The sequence below is a fragment of the Gorilla gorilla genome, chromosome 4 (assembly GCF_029281585.2).
Source record: "Gorilla gorilla gorilla isolate KB3781 chromosome 4, NHGRI_mGorGor1-v2.1_pri, whole genome shotgun sequence".
Classification (NCBI taxonomy): Eukaryota; Metazoa; Chordata; class Mammalia; order Primates; family Hominidae; genus Gorilla; species Gorilla gorilla.
In genome coordinates this window covers 74,401,831-74,427,500 of record NC_073228.2, presented here as the reverse complement: position 1 = coordinate 74,427,500, position 25,670 = coordinate 74,401,831, and positions in this window count along the sequence as shown.

Sequence of the window (25,670 nt, the reverse complement as noted above, 5' to 3'; positions counted from 1 at the left end):
ATTCCTCAAAAAGAGGGTTACAAATCTGCTCTGTCTAAAGGAAGGTACAACTCTGTGAGTTGAACACACACAGCCCAAAGAAGTTACTGAGAATTCTTCTGTCTAGCGTTAGATGCAGAAATCACGTTTCCAACGAAATCCTCAAAGAGGTCCAAATATCCACCTGCAGACTTTACATACAGATTGTTTCCAAACTGCTCTATGAAAAGAAAGGTTAAACTCCGTGAGTGGAACGCACATATCACAAAGTGGTTGCTGAGAATGATTCTCTCTAGTTTTTATTCAAAGATGTTTCCTTTTCTACCGTTGGCCCGAAAGCGCTTGAAATCTCCACTGGTAAATTCCACAAAAAGAGGGGTCAAATCTGCACTGTCTAAAGGAAAGATCAACTCTGTGTGTTGAACACACACAGCCCAAAGAAGTTACTGAGAATTCTTCTGTCTAGCGATATATGCAGGAATCCCGTTTCCAACGAAATCCTCAAAGAGGTCCAAATATCCACTTGCAGACATTACAAACAGGGTGTTTCCAATCTGCTCTATGAAAAGAAAGGTTAAACTCCGTGAGTGGAACGCACATATCACAAAGTGGTTGCTGAGAATGATACTCTCTAGTTTTTATTCGATGATATTTCCTTTTCTACCGTTGGCCCCAAAGCGCTTGAAATCTCCACTTGTAATTTCCACAATAAGAGGCTTCAAATCTGCACTGCCTAAATGAAAGTTCAACTCTGTGAGTTGAACACACACAGCCCAAAGAAGTTACTGAGAATTCTTCTCTCTACCGTTATAGGCAGAAATCCCGTTTCCAACGAAATCCTCAAAGAGGTCCAAATATCCACTTGCAGACTTTACAAACAGAGTGTTTGCAAACTGCTCTATGAAAAGAAAGTTTAAACTCTGCGAGTGGAACGCACATATCACAAAGTGGTTGCTGAGAATGATTCTCTCTAGTTTTTATACAAAAATATTTCCTTTTCTACCGTTGGCCCCAAAGCGCTTGAAATCTCCACTTGTATATTCCACAAAAAGAGGGTTTCAAATCTGCTCTGTCTAAAGAAAGGTTCAACTCTGTGAGTTGAACACACGCAGCCCAAAGAATTACTGAGAATTCTTCTGTCTAGCGTTATATGCAGAAATCCCGCTTCCAACGAAATCCTCAAGGAGGTCCAAATATCCACTTGCAGACTTTACAAACAGAGTGTTTCCAAACTGCTCTATGAAAAGAAAAGTTAAACTCTGTGAGTGGAACGTACATATCCCATAGTGGTTGCTGAGAATGATTCTCTCTAGTTTTTATAGGAAGATATTACCATTTCTACCGTTGGCCCCAAAGCGCTTGAAATCTCCACTTGCAAATTCCTCAAAAAGAGGGTTTCAAATCTGCTCTGTCTAAAGGAAGGTTCAACTCTGTGAGTTGAACACACACAGCCCAAAGAAGTTACTGAGAATTCTTCTGTCTAGCGTTAGATGCAGAAATCCCGTTTCCAACGAAATCCTCAAAGAGGTCCAAATATCCACCTGCAGACTTTACATGCAGATTGTTTCCAAACTGCTCTATGAAAAGAAAGGTTAAACTGCGTGAGTGGAACGCACATATCACAAAGTGGTTGCTGAGAATGATTATCTCTAGTTTTTATTCAAAGATGTTTCCTTTTCTACCGTTGGCCCGAAAGCGCTTGAAATCTCCACTGGTAAATTCCACAAAAAGAGGGGTCAAATCTGCACTGTCTAAAGGAAAGATCAACTCTGTGTGTTGAACACACACAGCCCAAAGAAGTTACTGAGAATTCTTCTGTCTAGTGATATATGCAGAAATCCCGTTTCCAACGAAATCCTCAAAGAGGTCCAAATATCCACTTGCAGACTTTACAAACAGGGTGTTTCCAATCTGCTCTATGAAAAGAAAGGTTAAACTCTGTGAGTGGAACGCACCCATCAAGAAGTGGTTGCTGAGAATGATTCTCTCTAGTTTTTATACAAACATATTTCCTTTTCTACCGTTGGCCCCAAAGCGCTTGAAATCTCCACTTGCAAATTCCACAAAAAGAGGGTTTCAAATCTGCTCTGTCTATAGGAAGGTTCAACTCTGTGAGTTGAACACACGCAGCCCAAAGAATTACTGAGAATTCTTCTGTCTAGCGTTATATGCAGAAATCCCGCTTCCAATGAAATCCTCAAGGAGGTCCAAATATCCACTTGCAGACTTTACAAACAGAGTGTTTCCAAACTGCTCTACGAAAAGAAAGGTTAAACTCTGTGAGTGGAACGCACTCATCCCATAGTGGTTGCTGAGAATGATTCTCTCTAGTTTTTATTCGAAGTTATATCCTTTTCTACCTTTGGCCCCAAATCGCTTGAAATCTCCACTTGTAAATTCCTCAAGAAGAGGCTTTCAAATCTGCTCTTTCTAAAGGAAGGGACACCTCTGTGAGTTGAACACACGCACCCCAAAGAAGTTACTGAGAATTCTTCAATCTAGCGTTATATGCAGTAATCCCGTTTCCAACGAAATCCTCAAAGAGGTCCAAATATCCACTTGCAGACTTTACAAACACAGTGTTTCCAAACTGCTCCATGAAAAGAAAAGTTAAACTCTGTGAGTGGAACGCACACATCCCAATGTGGTTGCTGAGAATGATTCTCTCTAGTTTTTCTACAAAGATATTTCCTTTTCTACCGTTGGCCCCAAAGCGCTTGAAATCTCCACTTGTAAATTCCACAAAAAGTGAGTTCAAATCTGCACTGTCTAAAGGAAAGTTCAACTCTGAGAGTTGAACTCACACAGACCAAGGAAGTTACTGAGAATTCTTCTGTCTAGCGTTATATGCAGAAATCCCGTTTCCAACGAACTCCTCAAAGAGGTAAAAATATCCACTTGCAGACTTTACAAACAGAGTGTTTGCAAACTGCTCTATGAAAAGAAAGGTTAAACTCTGTGAGTGGAACGCACACATCCCAAAGTGGTTGCTGAGAATGATTCTCTCTAGTTTTTATTCGATGATATTTCCTTTTCTACCGTTGGCCCCAAATTGCTTGAAATCTCCACTTGCAAATTCCACAAGAAGAGGGTTTCAAATCTGCTCTCTCTAAAGGAATGTACAACTCTGTGAGTTGAACACACGCAGCCCAAAGAAGTTACTGAGAATTCTTCTGTCTAGAGTTGTATGCAGAAATCCCGTTTCCAACGAAATCCTCAAAGATGTCCAAATATCCACTTGCAGACTTTCAAACACAGTGTTTCCAAACTGCTCTATGAAAAGAAAGGTTAAACTCCGTGAGTGGAACGCACATATCACAAAGTGGTTGCTGAGAATGATTCTCTCTAGTTTTTATACAAAGATATTTCCTTTTCTACCGTTGGCCCCAAAGCGCTTGAAATGTCCACTTGTAATTTCCACAATAAGAGGCTTCAAATCTGCACTGCCTAAAGGAAAGTTCAACTCTGTGAGTTGAACACACACAGCCCAAAGAAGTTACTGAGAATTCTTCTCTCTACCGTTATATGCGGAAATCCCGTTTCCAACGAAATCCTCAAAGAGGTCCAAATATCCACTTGCAGACTTTACAAACAGAGTGTTTGCAAACTGCTCTATGAAAAGAAATGTTAAACTCTGTGAGTGGAACGCACACATCACCAAGAGGTTGCTGAAAATGATTCTCTCTAGTTTTTATACAAAGATATTTCCTTTTCTACCGTTGGCCCCAAAGCGCTTGAAATCTCCACTTGTATATTCCACAAAAAGAGGGTTTCAAATCTGCTCTGTCTAAAGGAAGGTTCAACTCGGTGAGTTGAACACACGCAGCCCAAAGAATTACTGAGAATTCTTCTGTCTAGCGTTTTATGCAGAAATCCCGCTTCCAACGAAATCCTCAAGGAGGTCCTAATATCCAAGTGCAGACTTTACAAACAGAGTGTTTCCAAACTGCTCTACGAAAAGAAAGGTTAAGCTCTGTGAGGGGAACGCACACATCCCAAAGTGGTTGCTGAGAATGATTCTCTCTAGTTTTTATTCGAAGATATTTCCTTTTCTACCGTTGTCCCCAAATCGCTTGAAATCTCCACTTGCAAATTCCTCAAAAAGAGGGTTTCAAATCTGCTCTTTCTAAAGAAAGGTACAACTCTGTGAGTTGAACACACGCACCCCAAAGAAGTTACTGAGAATTCTTCTATCTAGCTTTATATGCAGAAATCCCGTTTCCAACGAAATCCTCAAAGAGGTCCAAATATCCACTTGCAGACTTTACAAACAGAGTGTTTGCAAACTGCTCTATGAAAAGAAAAGTTAAACTCTGTGAGTGGAACGCACATATCCCATAGTGGTTGCTGAGAATGATTCTCTCTAGTTTTTAGAGGAAGATATTTCCTTTTCTACCGTTGGCCCCAAAGCGCTTGAAATCTCCACTTGCAAATTCCTCAAAAAGAGGGTTACAAATCTGCTCTGTCTAAAGGAAGGTACAACTCTGTGAGTTGAACACACACAGCCCAAAGAAGTTACTGAGAATTCTTCTGTCTAGCGTTAGATGCAGAAATCACGTTTCCAACGAAATCCTCAAAGAGGTCCAAATATCCACCTGCAGACTTTACATACAGATTGTTTCCAAACTGCTCTATGAAAAGAAAGGTTAAACTCCGTGAGTGGAACGCACATATCACAAAGTGGTTGCTGAGAATGATTCTCTCTAGTTTTTATTCAAAGATGTTTCCTTTTCTACCGTTGGCCCCAAAGCGCTTGAAATCTCCACTTGTAATTTCCACAATAAGAGGCTTCAAATCTGCACTGCCTAAAGGAAAGTTCAACTCTGTGAGTTGAACACACACAGCCCAAAGAAGTTACTGAGAATTCTTCTCTCTACCGTTATAGGCAGAAATCCCGTTTCCAACGAAATCCTCAAAGAGGTCCAAATATCCACTTGCAGACTTTACAAACAGAGTGTTTGCAAACTGCTCTATGAAAAGAAAGTTTAAACTCTGCGAGTGGAACGCACATATCACAAAGTGGTTGCTGAGAATGATTCTCTCTAGTTTTTATACAAAAATATTTCCTTTTCTACCGTTGGCCCCAAAGCGCTTGAAATCTCCACTTGTATATTCCACAAAAAGAGGGTTTCAAATCTGCTCTGTCTAAAGAAAGGTTCAACTCTGTGAGTTGAACACACGCAGCCCAAAGAAGTTACTGAGAATTCTTCTGTCTAGCGTTAGATGCAGAAATCCCGTTTCCAACGAAATCCTCAAAGAGGTCCAAATATCCACCTGCAGACTTTACATGCAGATTGTTTCCAAACTGCTCTATGAAAAGAAAGGTTAAACTGCGTGAGTGGAACGCACATATCACAAAGTGGTTGCTGAGAATGATTATCTCTAGTTTTTATTCAAAGATGTTTCCTTTTCTACCGTTGGCCCGAAAGCGCTTGAAATCTCCACTGGTAAATTCCACAAAAAGAGGGGTCAAATCTGCACTGTCTAAAGGAAAGATCAACTCTGTGTGTTGAACACACACAGCCCAAAGAAGTTACTGAGAATTCTTCTGTCTAGCGATATATGCAGAAATCCCGTTTCCAACGAAATCCTCAAAGAGGTCCAAATATCCACTTGCAGACTTTACAAACAGGGTGTTTCCAATCTGCTCTATGAAAAGAAAGGTTAAACTCTGTGAGTGGAACGCACACATCCCATAGTGGTTGCTGAGAATGATTCTCTCTAGTTTTTATTCGAAGTTATATCCTTTTCTACCTTTGGCCCCAAATCGCTGGAAATCTCCACTTGTAAATTCCTCAAGAAGAGGCTTTCAAATCTGCTCTTTCTAAAGGAAGGTACACCTCTGTGAGTTGAACACACGCACCCCAAAGAAGTTACTGAGAATTCTTCAATCTAGCGTTATATGCAGTAATCCCGTTTCCAACGAAATCCTCAAAGAGGTCCAAATATCCACTTGCAGACTTTACAAACACAGTGTTTCCAAACTGCTCCATGAAAAGAAAAGTTAAACTCTGTGAGTGGAACGCACACATCCCAAAGTGGTTGCTGAGAATGATTCTCTCTAGTTTTTCTACAAAGATATTTCCTTTTCTACCGTTGGCCCCAAAGCGCTTGAAATCTCCACTTGTAAATTCCACAAAAAGTGAGTTCAAATCTACACTGTCTAAAGGAAAGTTCAACTCTGAGAGTTGAACTCACACAGACCAAGGAAGTTACTGAGAATTCTTCTGTCTAGCGTTATATGCAGAAATCCCGTTTCCAACGAACTCCTCAAAGAGGTAAAAATATCCACTTGCAGACTTTACAAACAGAGTGTTTGCAAACTGCTCTATGAAAAGAAAGGTTAAACTCTGTGAGTGGAACGCACACATCCCAAAGTGGTTGCTGAGAATGATTCTCTCTAGTTTTTATTCGATGATATTTCCTTTTCTACCGTTGGCCCCAAATTGCTTGAAATCTCCACTTGCAAATTCCACAAGAAGAGGGTTTCAAATCTGCTCTCTCTAAAGGAATATACAACTCTGTGAGTTGAACACACGCAGCCCAAAGAAGTTACTGAGAATTCTTCTGTCTAGAGTTATATGCAGAAATCCCGTTTCCAACGAAATCCTCAAAGATGTCCAAATATCCACTTGCAGACTTTCAAACACAGTGTTTCCAAACTGCTCTATGAAAAGAAAGGTTAAACTCCGTGAGTGGAACGCACATATCACAAAGTGGTTGCTGAGAATGATTCTCTCTAGTTTTTATACAAAGATATTTCCTTTTCTACCGTTGGCCCCAAAGCGCTTGAAATGTCCACTTGTAATTTCCACAATAAGAGGCTTCAAATCTGCACTGCCTAAAGGAAAGTTCAACTCTGTGAGTTGAACACACACAGCCCAAAGAAGTTACTGAGAATTCTTCTCTCTACCGTTATATGCAGAAATCCCGTTTCCAACGAAATCCTCAAAGAGGTCCAAATATCCACTTGCAGACTTTACAAACAGAGTGTTTGCAAACTGCTCTATGAAAAGAAAGGTTAAACTCTGTGAGTGGAACGCACACATCACCAAGAGGTTGCTGAAAATGATTCTCTCTAGTTTTTATACAAAGATATTTCCTTTTCTACCGTTGGCCCCAAAGCGCTTGAAATCTCCACTTGTATATTCCACAAAAAGAGGGTTTCAAATCTGCTCTGTCTAAAGGAAGGTTCAACTCGGTGAGTTGAACACACGCAGCCCAAAGAATTACTGAGAATTCTTCTGTCTAGCGTTTTATGCAGAAATCCCGCTTCCAACGAAATCCTCAAGGAGGTCCTAATATCCAAGTGCAGACTTTACAAACAGAGTGTTTCCAAACTGCTCTACGAAAAGAAAGGTTAAGCTCTGTGAGGGGAACGCACACATCCCAAAGTGGTTGCTGAGAATGATTCTCTCTAGTTTTTATTCGAAGATATTTCCTTTTCTACCGTTGTCCCCAAATCGCTTGAAATCTCCACTTGCAAATTCCTCAAAAAGAGGGTTTCAAATCTGCTCTTTCTAAAGAAAGGTACAACTCTGTGAGTTGAACACACGCACCCCAAAGAAGTTACTGAGAATTCTTCTATCTAGCTTTATATGCAGAAATCCCGTTTCCAACGAAATCCTCAAAGAGGTCCAAATATCCACTTGCAGACTTTACAAACAGAGTGTTTGCAAACTGCTCTATGAAAAGAAAAGTTAAACTCTGTGAGTGGAACGCACATATCCCATAGTGGTTGCTGAGAATGATTCTCTCTAGTTTTTAGAGGAAGATATTTCCTTTTCTACCGTTGGCCCCAAAGCGCTTGAAATCTCCACTTGCAAATTCCTCAAAAAGAGGGTTACAAATCTGCTCTGTCTAAAGGAAGGTACAACTCTGTGAGTTGAACACACACAGCCCAAAGAAGTTACTGAGAATTCTTCTGTCTAGCGTTAGATGCAGAAATCACGTTTCCAACGAAATCCTCAAAGAGGTCCAAATATCCACCTGCAGACTTTACATACAGATTGTTTCCAAACTGCTCTATGAAAAGAAAGGTTAAACTCCGTGAGTGGAACGCACATATCACAAAGTGGTTGCTGAGAATGATTCTCTCTAGTTTTTATTCAAAGATGTTTCCTTTTCTACCGTTGGCCCGAAAGCGCTTGAAATCTCCACTGGTAAATTCCACAAAAAGAGGGGTCAAATCTGCACTGTCTAAAGGAAAGATCAACTCTGTGTGTTGAACACACACAGCCCAAAGAAGTTACTGAGAATTCTTCTGTCTAGCGATATATGCAGAAATCCCGTTTCCAACGAAATCCTCAAAGAGGTCCAAATATCCACTTGCAGACTTTACAAACAGGGTGTTTCCAATCTGCTCTATGAAAAGAAAGGTTAAACTCCGTGAGTGGAACGCACATATCACAAAGTGGTTGCTGAGAATGATACTCTCTAGTTTTTATTCGATGATATTTCCTTTTCTACCGTTGGCCCCAAAGCGCTTGAAATCTCCACTTGTAATTTCCACAATAAGAGGCTTCAAATCTGCACTGCCTAAAGGAAAGTTCAACTCTGTGAGTTGAACACACACAGCCCAAAGAAGTTACTGAGAATTCTTCTCTCTACCGTTATAGGCAGAAATCCCGTTTCCAACGAAATCCTCAAAGAGGTCCAAATATCCACTTGCAGACTTTACAAACAGAGTGTTTGCAAACTGCTCTATGAAAAGAAAGTTTAAACTCTGCGAGTGGAACGCACATATCACAAAGTGGTTGCTGAGAATGATTCTCTCTAGTTTTTATATAAAAATATTTCCTTTTCTACCGTTGGCCCCAAAGCGCTTGAAATCTCCACTTGTATATTCCACAAAAAGAGGGTTTCAAATCTGCTCTTTCTAAAGAAAGGTTCAACTCTGTGAGTTGAACACACGCAGCCCAAAGAATTACTGAGAATTCTTCTGTCTAGCGTTATATGCAGAAATCCCGCTTCCAACGAAATCCTCAAGGAGGTCCAAATATCCACTTGCAGACATTACAAACAGAGTGTTTCCAAACTGCTCTATGAAAAGAAAAGTTAAACTCTGTGAGTGGAACGCACATATCCCATAGTGGTTGCTGAGAATGATTCTCTCTAGTTTTTATAGGAAGATATTACCATTTCTACCGTTGGCCCCAAAGCGCTTGAAATCTCCACTTGCAAATTCCTCAAAAAGAGGGTTTCAAATCTGCTCTGTCTAAAGGAAGGTTCAACTCTGTGAGTTGAACACACACAGCCCAAAGAAGTTACTGAGAATTCTTCTGTCTAGCGTTAGATGCAGAAATCCCGTTTCCAACGAAATCCTCAAAGAGGTCCAAATATCCACCTGCAGACTTTACATGCAGATTGTTTCCAAACTGCTCTATGAAAAGAAAGGTTAAACTGCGTGAGTGGAACGCACATATCACAAAGTGGTTGCTGAGAATGATTATCTCTAGTTTTTATTCAAAGATGTTTCCTTTTCTACCGTTGGCCCGAAAGCGCTTGAAATCTCCACTGGTAAATTCCACAAAAAGAGGGGTCAAATCTGCACTGTCTAAAGGAAAGATCAACTCTGTGTGTTGAACACACACAGCCCAAAGAAGTTACTGAGAATTCTTCTGTCTAGCGATATATGCAGAAATCCCGTTTCCAACGAAATCCTCAAAGAGGTCCAAATATCCACTTGCAGACTTTACAAACAGGGTGTTTCCAATCTGCTCTATGAAAAGAAAGGTTAAACTCTGTGAGTGGAACGCACACATCCCATAGTGGTTGCTGAGAATGATTCTCTCTAGTTTTTATTCGAAGTTATATCCTTTTCTACCTTTGGCCCCAAATCGCTGGAAATCTCCACTTGTAAATTCCTCAAGAAGAGGCTTTCAAATCTGCTCTTTCTAAAGGAAGGTACACCTCTGTGAGTTGAACACACGCACCCCAAAGAAGTTACTGAGAATTCTTCAATCTAGCGTTATATGCAGTAATCCCGTTTCCAACGAAATCCTCAAAGAGGTCCAAATATCCACTTGCAGACTTTACAAACACAGTGTTTCCAAACTGCTCCATGAAAAGAAAAGTTAAACTCTGTGAGTGGAACGCACACATCCCAAAGTGGTTGCTGAGAATGATTCTCTCTAGTTTTTCTACAAAGATATTTCCTTTTCTACCGTTGGCCCCAAAGCGCTTGAAATCTCCACTTGTAAATTCCACAAAAAGTGAGTTCAAATCTGCACTGTCTAAAGGAAAGTTCAACTCTGAGAGTTGAACTCACACAGACCAAGGAAGTTACTGAGAATTCTTCTGTCTAGCGTTATATGCAGAAATCCCGTTTCCAACGAACTCCTCAAAGAGGTAAAAATATCCACTTGCAGACTTTACAAACAGAGTGTTTGCAAACTGCTCTATGAAAAGAAAGGTTAAACTCTGTGAGTGGAACGCACACATCCCAAAGTGGTTGCTGAGAATGATTCTCTCTAGTTTTTATTCGATGATATTTCCTTTTCTACCGTTGGCCCCAAATTGCTTGAAATCTCCACTTGCAAATTCCACAAGAAGAGGGTTTCAAATCTGCTCTCTCTAAAGGAATGTACAACTCTGTGAGTTGAACACACGCAGCCCAAAGAAGTTACTGAGAATTCTTCTGTCTAGAGTTATATGCAGAAATCCCGTTTCCAACGAAATCCTCAAAGATGTCCAAATATCCACTTGCAGACTTTCAAACACAGTGTTTCCAAACTGCTCTATGAAAAGAAAGGTTAAACTCCGTGAGTGGAACGCACATATCACAAAGTGGTTGCTGAGAATGACTCTCTAGTTTTTATACAAAGATATTTCCTTTTCTACCGTTGGCCCCAAAGCGCTTGAAATCTCCACTTGTAATTTCCACAATAAGAGGCTTCAAATCTGCACTGCCTAAAGGAAAGTTCAACTCTGTGAGTTGAACACACACAGCCCAAAGAAGTTACTGAGAATTCTTCTCTCTACCGTTATATGCAGAAATCCCGTTTCCAACGAAATCCTCAAAGAGGTCCAAATATCCACTTGCAGACTTTACAAACAGAGTGTTTGCAAACTGCTCTATGAAAAGAAAGGTTAAACTCTGTGAGTGGAACGCACACATCACCAAGAGGTTGCTGAAAATGATTCTCTCTAGTTTTTATACAAAGATATTTCCTTTTCTACCGTTGGCCCCAAAGCGCTTGAAATCTCCACTTGTATATTCCACAAAAAGAGGGTTTCAAATCTGCTCTGTCTAAAGGAAGGTTCAACTCGGTGAGTTGAACACACGCAGCCCAAAGAATTACTGAGAATTCTTCTGTCTAGCGTTTTATGCAGAAATCCCGCTTCCAACGAAATCCTCAAGGAGGTCCTAATATCCAAGTGCAGACTTTACAAACAGAGTGTTTCCAAACTGCTCTACGAAAAGAAAGGTTAAGCTCTGTGAGGGGAACGCACACATCCCAAAGTGGTTGCTGAGAATGATTCTCTCTAGTTTTTATTCGAAGATATTTCCTTTTCTACCGTTGTCCCCAAATGGCTTGAAATCTCCACTTGCAAATTCCTCAAAAAGAGGGTTTCAAATCTGCTCTTTCTAAAGAAAGGTACAACTCTGTGAGTTGAACACACGCACCCCAAAGAAGTTACTGAGAATTCTTCTACCTAGCTTTATATGCAGAAATCCCGTTTCCAACGAAATCCTCAAAGAGGTCCAAATATCCACTTGCAGACTTTACAAACAGAGTGTTTGCAAACTGCTCTATGAAAAGAAAAGTTAAACTCTGTGAGTGGAACGCACATATCCCATAGTGGTTGCTGAGAATGATTCTCTCTAGTTTTTAGAGGAAGATATTTCCTTTTCTACCGTTGGCCCGAAAGCGCTTGAAATCTCCACTTGCAAATTCCTCAAAAAGAGGGTTACAAATCTGCTCTGTCTAAAGGAAGGTACAACTCTGTGAGTTGAACACACACAGCCCAAAGAAGTTACTGAGAATTCTTCTGTCTATCGTTAGATGCAGAAATCACGTTTCCAACGAAATCCTCAAAGAGGTCCAAATATCCACCTGCAGACTTTACATACAGATTGTTTCCAAACCGCTCTATGAAAAGAAAGGTTAAACTCCGTGAGTGGAACGCACATATCACAAAGTGGTTGCTGAGAATGATTCTCTCTAGTTTTTATTCAAAGATGTTTCCTTTTCTACCGTTGGCCCGAAAGCGCTTGAAATCTCCACTGGTAAATTCCACAAAAAGAGGGGTCAAATCTGCACTGTCAAAGGAAAGATCAACTCTGTGTGTTGAACACACACAGCCCAAAGAAGTTACTGAGAATTCTTCTGTCTAGCGATATATGCAGAAATCCCGTTTCCAACGAAATCCTCAAAGAGGTCCAAATATCCACTTGCAGACATTACAAACAGGGTGTTTCCAATCTGCTCTATGAAAAGAAAGGTTAAACTCCGTGAGTGGAACGCACATATCACAAAGTGGTTGCTGAGAATGATACTCTCTAGTTTTTATTCGATGATATTTCCTTTTCTACCGTTGGCCCCAAAGCGCTTGAAATCTCCACTTGTAATTTCCACAATAAGAGGCTTCAAATCTGCACTGCCTAAAGGAAAGTTCAACTCTGTGAGTTGAACACACACAGCCCAAAGAAGTTACTGAGAATTCTTCTTTCTACCGTTATAGGCAGAAATCCCGTTTCCAACGAAATCCTCAAAGAGGTCCAAATATCCACTTGCAGACTTTACAAACAGAGTGTTTGCAAACTGCTCTATGAAAAGAAAGTTTAAACTCTGCGAGTGGAACGCACATATCACAAAGTGGTTGCTGAGAATGATTCTCTCTAGTTTTTATACAAAAATATTTCCTTTTCTACCGTTGGCCCCAAAGCGCTTGAAATCTCCACTTGTATATTCCACAAAAAGAGGGTTTCAAATCTGCTCTGTCTAAAGAAAGGTTCAACTCTGTGAGTTGAACACACGCAGCCCAAAGAATTACTGAGAATTCTTCTGTCTAGCGTTATATGCAGAAATCCCGCTTCCAACGAAATCCTCAAGGAGGTCCAAATATCCACCTGCAGACTTTACATGCAGATTGTTTCCAAACTGCTCTATGAAAAGAAAGGTTAAACTGCGTGAGTGGAACGCACATATCACAAAGTGGTTGCTGAGAATGATTATCTCTAGTTTTTATTCAAAGATGTTTCCATTTCTACCGTTGGCCCGAAAGCGCTTGAAATCTCCACTGGTAAATTCCACAAAAAGAGGGGTCAAATCTGCACTGTCTAAAGGAAAGATCAACTCTGTGTGTTGAACACACACAGCCCAAAGAAGTTACTGAGAATTCTTCTGTCTAGCGATATATGCAGAAATCCCGTTTCCAACGAAATCCTCAAAGAGGTCCAAATATCCACTTGCAGACTTTACAAACAGGGTGTTTCCAATCTGCTCTATGAAAAGAATGGTTAAACTCTGTGAGTGGAACGCACCCATCAAGAAGTGGTTGCTGAGAATGATTCTCTCTAGTTTTTATACAAACATATTTCCTTTTCTACCGTTGGCCCCAAAGCGCTTGAAATCTCCACTTGCAAATTCCACAAAAAGAGGGTTTCAAATCTGCTCTGTCTATAGGAAGGTTCAACTCTGTGAGTTGAACACACGCAGCCCAAAGAATTACTGAGAATTCTTCTGTCTAGCGTTATATGCAGAAATCCCGCTTCCAACGAAATCCTCAAGGAGGTCCAAATATCCACTTGCAGACTTTACAAACAGAGTGTTTCCAAACTGCTCTACGAAAAGAAAGGTTAAACTCTGTGAGTGGAACGCACACATCCCATAGTGGTTGCTGAGAATGATTCTCTCTAGTTTTTATTCGAAGTTATATCCTTTTCTACCTTTGGCCCCAAATCGCTTGAAATCTCCACTTGTAAATTCCTCAAGAAGAGGCTTTCAAATCTGCTCTTTCTAAAGGAAGGGACACCTCTGTGAGTTGAACACACGCACCCCAAAGAAGTTACTGAGAATTCTTCAATCTAGCGTTATATGCAGTAATCCCGTTTCCAACGAAATCCTCAAAGAGGTCCAAATATCCACTTGCAGACTTTACAAACACAGTGTTTCCAAACTGCTCCATGAAAAGAAAAGTTAAACTCTGTGAGTGGAACGCACACATCCCAAAGTGGTTGCTGAGAATGATTCTCTCTAGTTTTTCTACAAAGATATTTCCTTTTCTACCGTTGGCCCCAAAGCGCTTGAAATCTCCACTTGTAAATTCCACAAAAAGTGAGTTCAAATCTGCACTGTCTAAAGGAAAGTTCAACTCTGAGAGTTGAACTCACACAGACCAAGGAAGTTACTGAGAATTCTTCTGTCTAGCGTTATATGCAGAAATCCCGTTTCCAACGAACTCCTCAAAGAGGTAAAAATATCCACTTGCAGACTTTACAAACAGAGTGTTTGCAAACTGCTCTATGAAAAGAAAGGTTAAACTCTGTGAGTGGAACGCACACATCCCAAAGTGGTTGCTGAGAATGATTCTCTCTAGTTTTTATTCGATGATATTTCCTTTTCTACCGTTGGCCCCAAATTGCTTGAAATCTCCACTTGCAAATTCCACAAGAAGAGGGTTTCAAATCTGCTCTCTCTAAAGGAATGTACAACTCTGTGAGTTGAACACACGCAGCCCAAAGAAGTTACTGAGAATTCTTCTGTCTAGAGTTATATGCAGAAATCCCGTTTCCAACGAAATCCTCAAAGAGGTCCAAATATCCACTTGCAGACTTTACAAACAGAGTGTTTGCAAACTGCTCTATGAAAAGAAAGTTTAAACTCTGCGAGTGGAACGCACATATCACAAAGTGGTTGCTGAGAATGATTCTCTCTAGTTTTTATACAAAAATATTTCCTTTTCTACCGTTGGCCCCAAAGCGCTTGAAATCTCCACTTGTATATTCCACAAAAAGAGGGTTTCAAATCTGCTCTTTCTAAAGAAAGGTTCAACTCTGTGAGTTGAACACACGCAGCCCAAAGAAGTTACTGAGAATTCTTCTGTCTAGCGTTAGATGCAGAAATCCCGCTTCCAACGAAATCCTCAAGGAGGTCCAAATATCCACTTGCAGACATTACAAACAGAGTGTTTCCAAACTGCTCTATGAAAAGAAAAGTTAAACTCTGTGAGTGGAACGCACATATCCCATAGTGGTTGCTGAGAATGATTCTCTCTAGTTTTTATAGGAAGATATTACCATTTCTACCGTTGGCCCCAAAGCGCTTGAAATCTCCACTTGCAAATTCCTCAAAAAGAGGGTTTCAAATCTGCTCTGTCTAAAGGAAGGTTCAACTCTGTGAGTTGAACACACACAGCCCAAAGAAGTTACTGAGAATTCTTCTGTCTAGCGTTAGATGCAGAAATCCCGTTTCCAACGAAATCCTCAAAGAGGTCCAAATATCCACCTGCAGACTTTACATGCAGATTGTTTCCAAACTGCTCTATGAAAAGAAAGGTTAAACTGCGTGAGTGGAACGCACATATCACAAAGTGGTTGCTGAGAATGATTATCTCTAGTTTTTATTCAAAGATGTTTCCTTTTCTACCGTTGGCCCGAAAGCGCTTGAAATCTCCACTGGTAAATTCCACAAAAAGAGGGGTCAAATCTGCACTGTCTAAAGGAAAGATCAACTCTGTGTGTTGAACACACACAGCCCAAAGAAGTTACTGAGAATTCTTCTGTCTAGCGATATATGCAGAAATCCCGTTTCCAACGAAATCCTCAAAGATGTCCAAATATCCACTTGCAGACTTTCAAACACAGTGTTTCCAAACTGCTCTATGAAAAGAAAGGTTAAACTCCGTGAGTGGAACGCACATATCACAAAGTGGTTGCTGAGAATGATTCTCTCTAGTTTTTATACAAAGATATTTCCTTTTCTACCGTTGGCCCCAAAGCGCTTGAAATGTCCACTTGTAATTTCCACAATAAGAGGCTTCAAATCTGCACTGCCTAAAGGAAAGTTCAACTCTGTGAGTTGAACACACACAGCCCAAAGAAGTTACTGAGAATTCTTCTCTCTACCGTTATATGCAGAAATCCCGTTTCCAACGAAATCCTCAAAGAGGTCCAAATATCCACTTGCAGACTTTACAAACAGAGTGTTTGCAAACTGCTCTATGAAAAGAAAGGTTAAACTCTGTGAGTGGAACGCACACATCACCAAGAGGTTGCTGAAAATGATTCTCTCTAGTTTTTATACAAAGATATTTCCTTTTCTACCGTTGGCCCCAAAGCGCTTGAAATCTCCACTTGTATATTCCACAAAAAGAGGGTTTCAAATCTGCTCTCTCTAAAGGAAGGTTCAACTCGGTGAGTTGAACACACGCAGCCCAAAGAATTACTGAGAATTCTTCTGTCTAGCGTTTTATGCAGAAATCCCGCTTCCAACGAAATCCTCAAGGAGGTCCTAATATCCAAGTGCAGACTTTACAAACAGAGTGTTTCCAAACTGCTCTACGAAAAGAAAGGTTAAGCTCTGTGAGGGGAACGCACACATCCCAAAGTGGTTGCTGAGAATGATTCTCTCTAGTTTTTATTCGAAGATATTTCCTTTTCTACCGTTGTCCCCAAATCGCTTGAAATCTCCACTTGCAAATTCCTGAAAAAGAGGGTTTCAAATCTGCTCTTTCTAAAGAAAGGTACAACTCTGTGAGTTGAACACACGCACCCCAAAGAAGTTACTGAGAATTCTTCTACCTAGCTTTATATGCAGAAATCCCGTTTCCAACGAAATCCTCAAAGAGGTCCAAATATCCACTTGCAGACTTTACAAACAGAGTGTTTGCAAACTGCTCTATGAAAAGAAAAGTTAAACTCTGTGAGTGGAACGCACATATCCCATAGTGGTTGCTGAGAATGATTCTCTCTAGTTTTTAGAGGAAGATATTTCCTTTTCTACCGTTGGCCCGAAAGCGCTTGAAATCTCCACTTGCAAATTCCTCAAAAAGAGGGTTACAAATCTGCTCTGTCTAAAGGAAGGTACAACTCTGTGAGTTGAACACACACAGCCCAAAGAAGTTACTGAGAATTCTTCTGTCTATCGTTAGATGCAGAAATCACGTTTCCAACGAAATCCTCAAAGAGGTCCAAATATCCACCTGCAGACTTTACATACAGATTGTTTCCAAACTGCTCTATGAAAAGAAAGGTTAAACTCCGTGAGTGGAACGCACATATCACAAAGTGGTTGCTGAGAATGATTCTCTCTAGTTTTTATTCAAAGATGTTTCCTTTTCTACCGTTGGCCCGAAAGCGCTTGAAATCTCCACTGGTAAATTCCACAAAAAGAGGGGTCAAATCTGCACTGTCAAAGGAAAGATCAACTCTGTGTGTTGAACACACACAGCCCAAAGAAGTTACTGAGAATTCTTCTGTCTAGCGATATATGCAGAAATCCCGTTTCCAACGAAATCCTCAAAGAGGTCCAAATATCCACTTGCAGACATTACAAACAGGGTGTTTCCAATCTGCTCTATGAAAAGAAAGGTTAAACTCCGTGAGTGGAACGCACATATCACAAAGTGGTTGCTGAGAATGATACTCTCTAGTTTTTATTCGATGATATTTCCTTTTCTACCGTTGGCCCCAAAGCGCTTGAAATCTCCACTTGTAATTTCCACAATAAGAGGCTTCAAATCTGCACTGCCTAAAGGAAAGTTCAACTCTGTGAGTTGAACACACACAGCCCAAAGAAGTTACTGAGAATTCTTCTCTCTACCGTTATAGGCAGAAATCCCGTTTCCAACGAAATCCTCAAAGAGGTCCAAATATCCACTTGCAGACTTTACAAACAGAGTGTTTGCAAACTGCTCTATGAAAAGAAAGTTTAAACTCTGCGAGTGGAACGCACATATCACAAAGTGGTTGCTGAGAATGATTCTCTCTAGTTTTTATACAAAAATATTTCCTTTTCTACCGTTGGCCCCAAAGCGCTTGAAATCTCCACTTGTATATTCCACAAAAAGAGGGTTTCAAATCTGCTCTGTCTAAAGAAAGGTTCAACTCTGTGAGTTGAACACACGCAGCCCAAAGAATTACTGAGAATTCTTCTGTCTAGCGTTATATGCAGAAATCCCGCTTCCAACGAAATCCTCAAGGAGGTCCAAATATCCACCTGCAGACTTTACATGCAGATTGTTTCCAAACTGCTCTATGAAAAGAAAGGTTAAACTGCGTGAGTGGAACGCACATATCACAAAGTGGTTGCTGAGAATGATTATCTCTAGTTTTTATTCAAAGATGTTTCCTTTTCTACCGTTGGCCCGAAAGCGCTTGAAATCTCCACTGGTAAATTCCACAAAAAGAGGGGTCAAATCTGCACTGTCTAAAGGAAAGATCAACTCTGTGTGTTGAACACACACAGCCCAAAGAAGTTACTGAGAATTCTTCTGTCTAGCGATATATGCAGAAATCCCGTTTCCAACGAAATCCTCAAAGAGGTCCAAATATCCACTTGCAGACTTTACAAACAGGGTGTTTCCAATCTGCTCTATGAAAAGAATGGTTAAACTCTCTGAGTGGAACGCACCCATCAAGAAGTGGTTGCTGAGAATGATTCTCTCTAGTTTTTATACAAACATATTTCCTTTTCTACCGTTGGCCCCAAAGCGCTTGAAATCTCCACTTGCAAATTCCACAAAAAGAGGGTTTCAAATCTGCTCTGTCTATAGGAAGGTTCAACTCTGTGAGTTGAACACACGCAGCCCAAAGAATTACTGAGAATTCTTCTGTCTAGCGTTATATGCAGAAATCCCGCTTCCAATGAAATCCTCAAGGAGGTCCAAATATCCACTTGCAGACTTTACAAACAGAGTGTTTCCAAACTGCTCTACGAAAAGAAAGGTTAAACTCTGTGAGTGCAACGCACACATCCCATAGTGGTTGCTGAGAATGATTCTCTCTAGTTTTTATTCGAAGTTATATCCTTTTCTACCTTTGGCCCCAAATCGCTTGAAATCTCCACTTGTAAATTCCTCAAGAAGAGGCTTTCAAATCTGCTCTTTCTAAAGGAAGGGACACCTCTGTGAGTTGAACACACGCACCCCAAAGAAGTTACTGAGAATTCTTCAATCTAGCGTTATATGCAGTAATCCCGTTTCCAACGAAATCCTCAAAGAGGTCCAAATATCCACTTGCAGACTTTACAAACACAGTGTTTCCAAACTGCTCCATGAAAAGAAAAGTTAAACTCTGTGAGTGGAACGCACACATCCCAAAGTGGTTGCTGAGAATGATTCTCTCTAGTTTTTCTACAAAGATATTTCCTTTTCTACCTTTGGCCCCAAAGCGCTTGAAATCTCCACTTGTAAATTCCACAAAAAGTGAGTTCAAATCTGCACTGTCTAAAGGAAAGTTCAACTCTGAGAGTTGAACTCACACAGACCAAGGAAGTTACTGAGAATTCTTCTGTCTAGCGTTATATGCAGAAATCCCGTTTCCAACGAACTCCTCAAAGAGGTAAAAATATCCACTTGCAGACTTTACAAACAGAGTGTTTGCAAACTGCTCTATGAAAAGAAAGGTTAAACTCTGTGAGTGGAACGCACACATCCCAAAGTGGTTGCTGAGAATGATTCTCTCTAGTTTTTATTCGATGATATTTCCTTTTCTACCGTTGGCCCCAAATTGCTTGAAATCTCCACTTGCAAATTCCACAAGAAGAGGGTTTCAAATCTGCTCTCTCTAAAGGAATGTACAACTCTGTGAGTTGAACACACGCAGCCCAAAGAAGTTACTGAGAATTCTTCTGTCTAGAGTTATATGCAGAAATCCCGTTTCCAACGAAATCCTCAAAGATGTCCAAATATCCACTTGCAGACTTTCAAACACAGTGTTTCCAAACTGCTCTATGAAAAGAAAGGTTAAACTCCGTGAGTGGAACGCACATATCACAAAGTGGTTGCTGAGAATGATTCTCTCTAGTTTTTATACAAAGATATTTCCTTTTCTACCGTTGGCCCCAAAGCGCTTGAAATGTCCACTTGTAATTTCCACAATAAGAGGCTTCAAATCTGCACTGCCTAAAGGAAAGTTCAACTCTGTGAGTTGAACACACACAGCCCAAAGAAGTTACTGAGAATTCTTCTCTCTACCGTTATATGCGGAAATCCCGTTTCCAACGAAATCCTCAAAGAGGTCCAAATATCCACTTGCAGACTTTACAAACAGAGTGTTTGCAAACTGCTCTATGAAAAGAAAGTTTAAACTCTGCGAGTGGAACGCACATATCACAAAGTGGTTGCTGAGAATGATTCTCTCTAGTTTTTATACAAAAATATTTCCTTTTCTACCGTTGGCCCCAAAGCGCTTGAAATCTCCACTTGTATATTCCACAAAAAGAGGGTTTCAAATCTGCTCTTTCTAAAGAAAGGTTCAACTCTGTGAGTTGAACACACGCAGCCCAAAGAATTACTGAGAATTCTTCTGTCTAGCGTTATATGCAGAAATCCCGCTTCCAACGAAATCCTCAAGGAGGTCCAAATATCCACTTGCAGACATTACAAACAGAGTGTTTCCAAACTGCTCTATGAAAAGAAAAGTTAAACTCTGTGAGTGGAACGCACATATCCCATAGTGGTTGCTGAGAATGATTCTCTCTAGTTTTTATAGGAAGATATTACCATTTCTACCGTTGGCCCCAAAGCGCTTGAAATCTCCACTTGCAAATTCCTCAAAAAGAGGGTTTCAAATCTGCTCTGTCTAAAGGAAGGTTCAACTCTGTGAGTTGAACACACACAGCCCAAAGAAGTTACTGAGAATTCTTCTGTCTAGCGTTAGATGCAGAAATCCCGTTTCCAACGAAATCCTCAAAGAGGTCCAAATATCCACCTGCAGACTTTACATGCAGATTGTTTCCAAACTGCTCTATGAAAAGAAAGGTTAAACTGCGTGAGTGGAACGCACATATCACAAAGTGGTTGCTGAGAATGATTATCTCTAGTTTTTATTCAAAGATGTTTCCTTTTCTACCGTTGGCCCGAAAGCGCTTGAAATCTCCACTGGTAAATTCCACAAAAAGAGGTGTCAAATCTGCACTGTCTAAAGGAAAGATCAACTCTGTGTGTTGAACACACACAGCCCAAAGAAGTTACTGAGAATTCTTCTGTCTAGCGATATATGCAGAAATCCCGTTTCCAACGAAATCCTCAAAGAGGTCCAAATATCCACTTGCAGACTTTACAAACAGGGTGTTTCCAATCTGCTCTATGAAAAGAAAGGTTAAACTCTGTGAGTGGAACGCACACATCCCATAGTGGTTGCTGAGAATGATTCTCTCTAGTTTTTATTCGAAGTTATATCCTTTTCTACCTTTGGCCCCAAATCGCTGGAAATCTCCACTTGTAAATTCCTCAAGAAGAGGCTTTCAAATCTGCTCTTTCTAAAGGAAGGTACACCTCTGTGAGTTGAACACACGCACCCCAAAGAAGTTACTGAGAATTCTTCAATCTTGCGTTATATGCAGTAATCCCGTTTCCAACGAAATCCTCAAAGAGGTCCAAATATCCACTTGCAGACTTTACAAACACAGTGTTTCCAAACTGCTCCATGAAAAGAAAAGTTAAACTCTGTGAGTGGAACGCACACATCCCAAAGTGGTTGCTGAGAATGATTCTCTCTAGTTTTTCTACAAAGATATTTCCTTTTCTACCGTTGGCCCCAAAGCGCTTGAAATCTCCACTTGTAAATTCCACAAAAAGTGAGTTCAAATCTGCACTGTCTAAAGGAAAGTTCAACTCTGAGAGTTGAACTCACACAGACCAAGGAAGTTACTGAGAATTCTTCTGTCTAGCGTTATATGCAGAAATCCCGTTTCCAACGAACTCCTCAAAGAGGTAAAAATATCCACTTGCAGACTTTACAAACAGAGTGTTTGCAAACTGCTCTATGAAAAGAAAGGTTAAACTCTGTGAGTGGAACGCACACATCCCAAAGTGGTTGCTGAGAATGATTCTCTCTAGTTTTTATTCGATGATATTTCCTTTTCTACCGTTGGCCCCAAATTGCTTGAAATCTCCACTTGCAAATTCCACAAGAAGAGGGTTTCAAATCTGCTCTCTCTAAAGGAATGTACAACTCTGTGAGTTGAACACACGCAGCCCAAAGAAGTTACTGAGAATTCTTCTGTCTAGAGTTATATGCAGAAATCCCGTTTCCAACGAAATCCTCAAAGATGTCCAAATATCCACTTGCAGACTTTCAAACACAGTGTTTCCAAACTGCTCTATGAAAAGAAAGGTTAAACTCCGTGAGTGGAACGCACATATCACAAAGTGGTTGCTGAGAATGATTCTCTCTAGTTTTTATACAAAGATATTTCCTTTTCTACCGTTGGCCCCAAAGCGCTTGAAATGTCCACTTGTAATTTCCACAATAAGAGGCTTCAAATCTGCACTGCCTAAAGGAAAGTTCAACTCTGTGAGTTGAACACACACAGCCCAAAGAAGTTACTGAGAATTCTTCTCTCTACCGTTATATGCAGAAATCCCGTTTCCAACGAAATCCTCAAAGAGGTCCAAATATCCACTTGCAGACTTTACAAACAGAGTGTTTGCAAACTGCTCTATGAAAAGAAAGGTTAAACTCTGTGAGTGGAACGCACACATCACCAAGAGGTTGCTGAAAATGATTCTCTCTAGTTTTTATACAAAGATATTTCTTTTCTACCGTTGGCCCCAAAGCGCTTGAAATCTCCACTTGTATATTCCACAAAAAGAGGGTTTCAAATCTGCTCTGTCTAAAGGAAGGTTCAACTCGGTGAGTTGAACACACGCAGCCCAAAGAATTACTGAGAATTCTTCTGTCTAGCGTTTTATGCAGAAATCCCGCTTCCAACGAAATCCTCAAGGAGGTCCTAATATCCAAGTGCAGACTTTACAAACAGAGTGTTTCCAAACTGCTCTACGAAAAGAAAGGTTAAGCTCTGTGAGGGGAACGCACACATCCCAAAGTGGTTGCTGAGAATGATTCTCTCTAGTTTTTATTCGAAGATATTTCCTTTTCTACCGTTGTCCCCAAATCGCTTGAAATCTCCACTTGCAAATTCCTGAAAAAGAGGGTTTCAAATCTGCTCTTTCTAAAGAAAGGTACAACTCTGTGAGTTGAACACACGCACCCCAAAGAAGTTACTGAGAATTCTTCTACCTAGCTTTATATGCAGAAATCCCGTTTCCAACGAAATCCTCAAAGAGGTCCAAATATCCACTTGCAGACTTTACAAACAGAGTGTTTGCAAACTGCTCTATGAAAAGAAAAGTTAAACTCTGTGAGTGGAACGCACATATCCCATAGTGGTTGCTGAGAATGATTCTCTCTAGTTTTTAGAGGAAGATATTTCCTTTTCTACCGTTGGCCCGAAAGCGCTTGAAATCTCCACTTGCAAATTCCTCAAAAAGAGGGTTACAAATCTGCTCTGTCTAAAGGAAGGTACAACTCTGTGAGTTGAACACACACAGCCCAAAGAAGTTACTGAGAATTCTTCTGTCTATCGTTAGATGCAGAAATCACGTTTCCAACGAAATCCTCAAAGAGGTCCAAATATCCACCTGCAGACTTTACATACAGATTGTTTCCAAACTGCTCTATGAAAAGAAAGGTTAAACTCCGTGAGTGGAACGCACATATCACAAAGTGGTTGCTGAGAATGATTCTCTCTAGTTTTTATTCAAAGATGTTTCCTTTTCTACCGTTGGCCCGAAAGCGCTTGAAATCTCTACTGGTAAATTCCACAAAAAGAGGGGTCAAATCTGCACTGTCAAAGGAAAGATCAACTCTGTGTGTTGAACACACACAGCCCAAAGAAGTTACTGAGAATTCTTCTGTCTAGCGATATATGCAGAAATCCCGTTTCCAACGAAATCCTCAAAGAGGTCCAAATATCCACTTGCAGACATTACAAACAGGGTGTTTCCAATCTGCTCTATGAAAAGAAAGGTTAAACTCCGTGAGTGGAACGCACATATCACAAAGTGGTTGCTGAGAATGATACTCTCTAGTTTTTATTCGATGATATTTCCTTTTCTACCGTTGGCCCCAAAGCGCTTGAAATCTCCACTTGTATATTCCACAAAAAGAGGGTTTCAAATCTGCTCTGTCTAAAGAAAGGTTCAACTCTGTGAGTTGAACACACGCAGCCCAAAGAATTACTGAGAATTCTTCTGTCTAGCGTTATATGCAGAAATCCCGCTTCCAACGAAATCCTCAAGGAGGTCCAAATATCCACTTGCAGACTTTACAAACAGAGTGTTTCCAAACTGCTCTATGAAAAGAAAAGTTAAACTCTGTGAGTGGAACGCACATATCCCATAGTGGTTGCTGAGAATGATTCTCTCTAGTTTTTATAGGAAGATATTACCATTTCTACCGTTGGCCCCAAAGCGCTTGAAATCTCCACTTGCAAATTCCTCAAAAAGAGGGTTTCAAATCTGCTCTGTCTAAAGGAAGGTTCAACTCTGTGAGTTGAACACACACAGCCCAAAGAAGTTACTGAGAATTCTTCTGTCTAGCGTTAGATGCAGAAATCCCGTTTCCAACGAAATCCTCAAAGAGGTCCAAATATCCACCTGCAGACTTTACATGCAGATTGTTTCCAAACTGCTCTATGAAAAGAAAGGTTAAACTGCGTGAGTGGAACGCACATATCACAAAGTGGTTGCTGAGAATGATTATCTCTAGTTTTTATTCAAAGATGTTTCCTTTTCTACCGTTGGCCCGAAAGCGCTTGAAATCTCCACTGGTAAATTCCACAAAAAGAGGGGTCAAATCTGCACTGTCTAAAGGAAAGATCAACTCTGTGTGTTGAACACACACAGCCCAAAGAAGTTACTGAGAATTCTTCTGTCTAGCGATATATGCAGAAATCCCGTTTCCAACGAAATCCTCAAAGAGGTCCAAATATCCACTTGCAGACTTTACAAACAGGGTGTTTCCAATCTGCTCTATGAAAAGAAAGGTTAAACTCTGTGAGTGGAACGCACCCATCAAGAAGTGGTTGCTGAGAATGATTCTCTCTAGTTTTTATACAAACATATTTCCTTTTCTACCGTTGGCCCCAAAGCGCTTGAAATCTCCACTTGCAAATTCCACAAAAAGAGGGTTTCAAATCTGCTCTGTCTATAGGAAGGTTCAACTCTGTGAGTTGAACACACGCAGCCCAAAGAATTACTGAGAATTCTTCTGTCTAGCGTTATATGCAGAAATCCCGCTTCCAATGAAATCCTCAAGGAGGTCCAAATATCCACTTGCAGACTTTACAAACAGAGTGTTTCCAAACTGCTCTACGAAAAGAAAGGTTAAACTCTGTGAGTGGAACGCACACATCCCATAGTGGTTGCTGAGAATGATTCTCTCTAGTTTTTATTCGAAGTTATATCCTTTTCTACCTTTGGCCCCAAATCGCTTGAAATCTCCACTTGTAAATTCCTCAAGAAGAGGCTTTCAAATCTGCTCTTTCTAAAGGAATGGACACCTCTGTGAGTTGAACACACGCACCCCAAAGAAGTTACTGAGAATTCTTCAATCTAGCGTTATATGCAGTAATCCCGTTTCCAACGAAATCCTCAAAGAGGTCCAAATATCCACTTGCAGACTTTACAAACACAGTGTTTCCAAACTGCTCCATGAAAAGAAAAGTTAAACTCTGTGA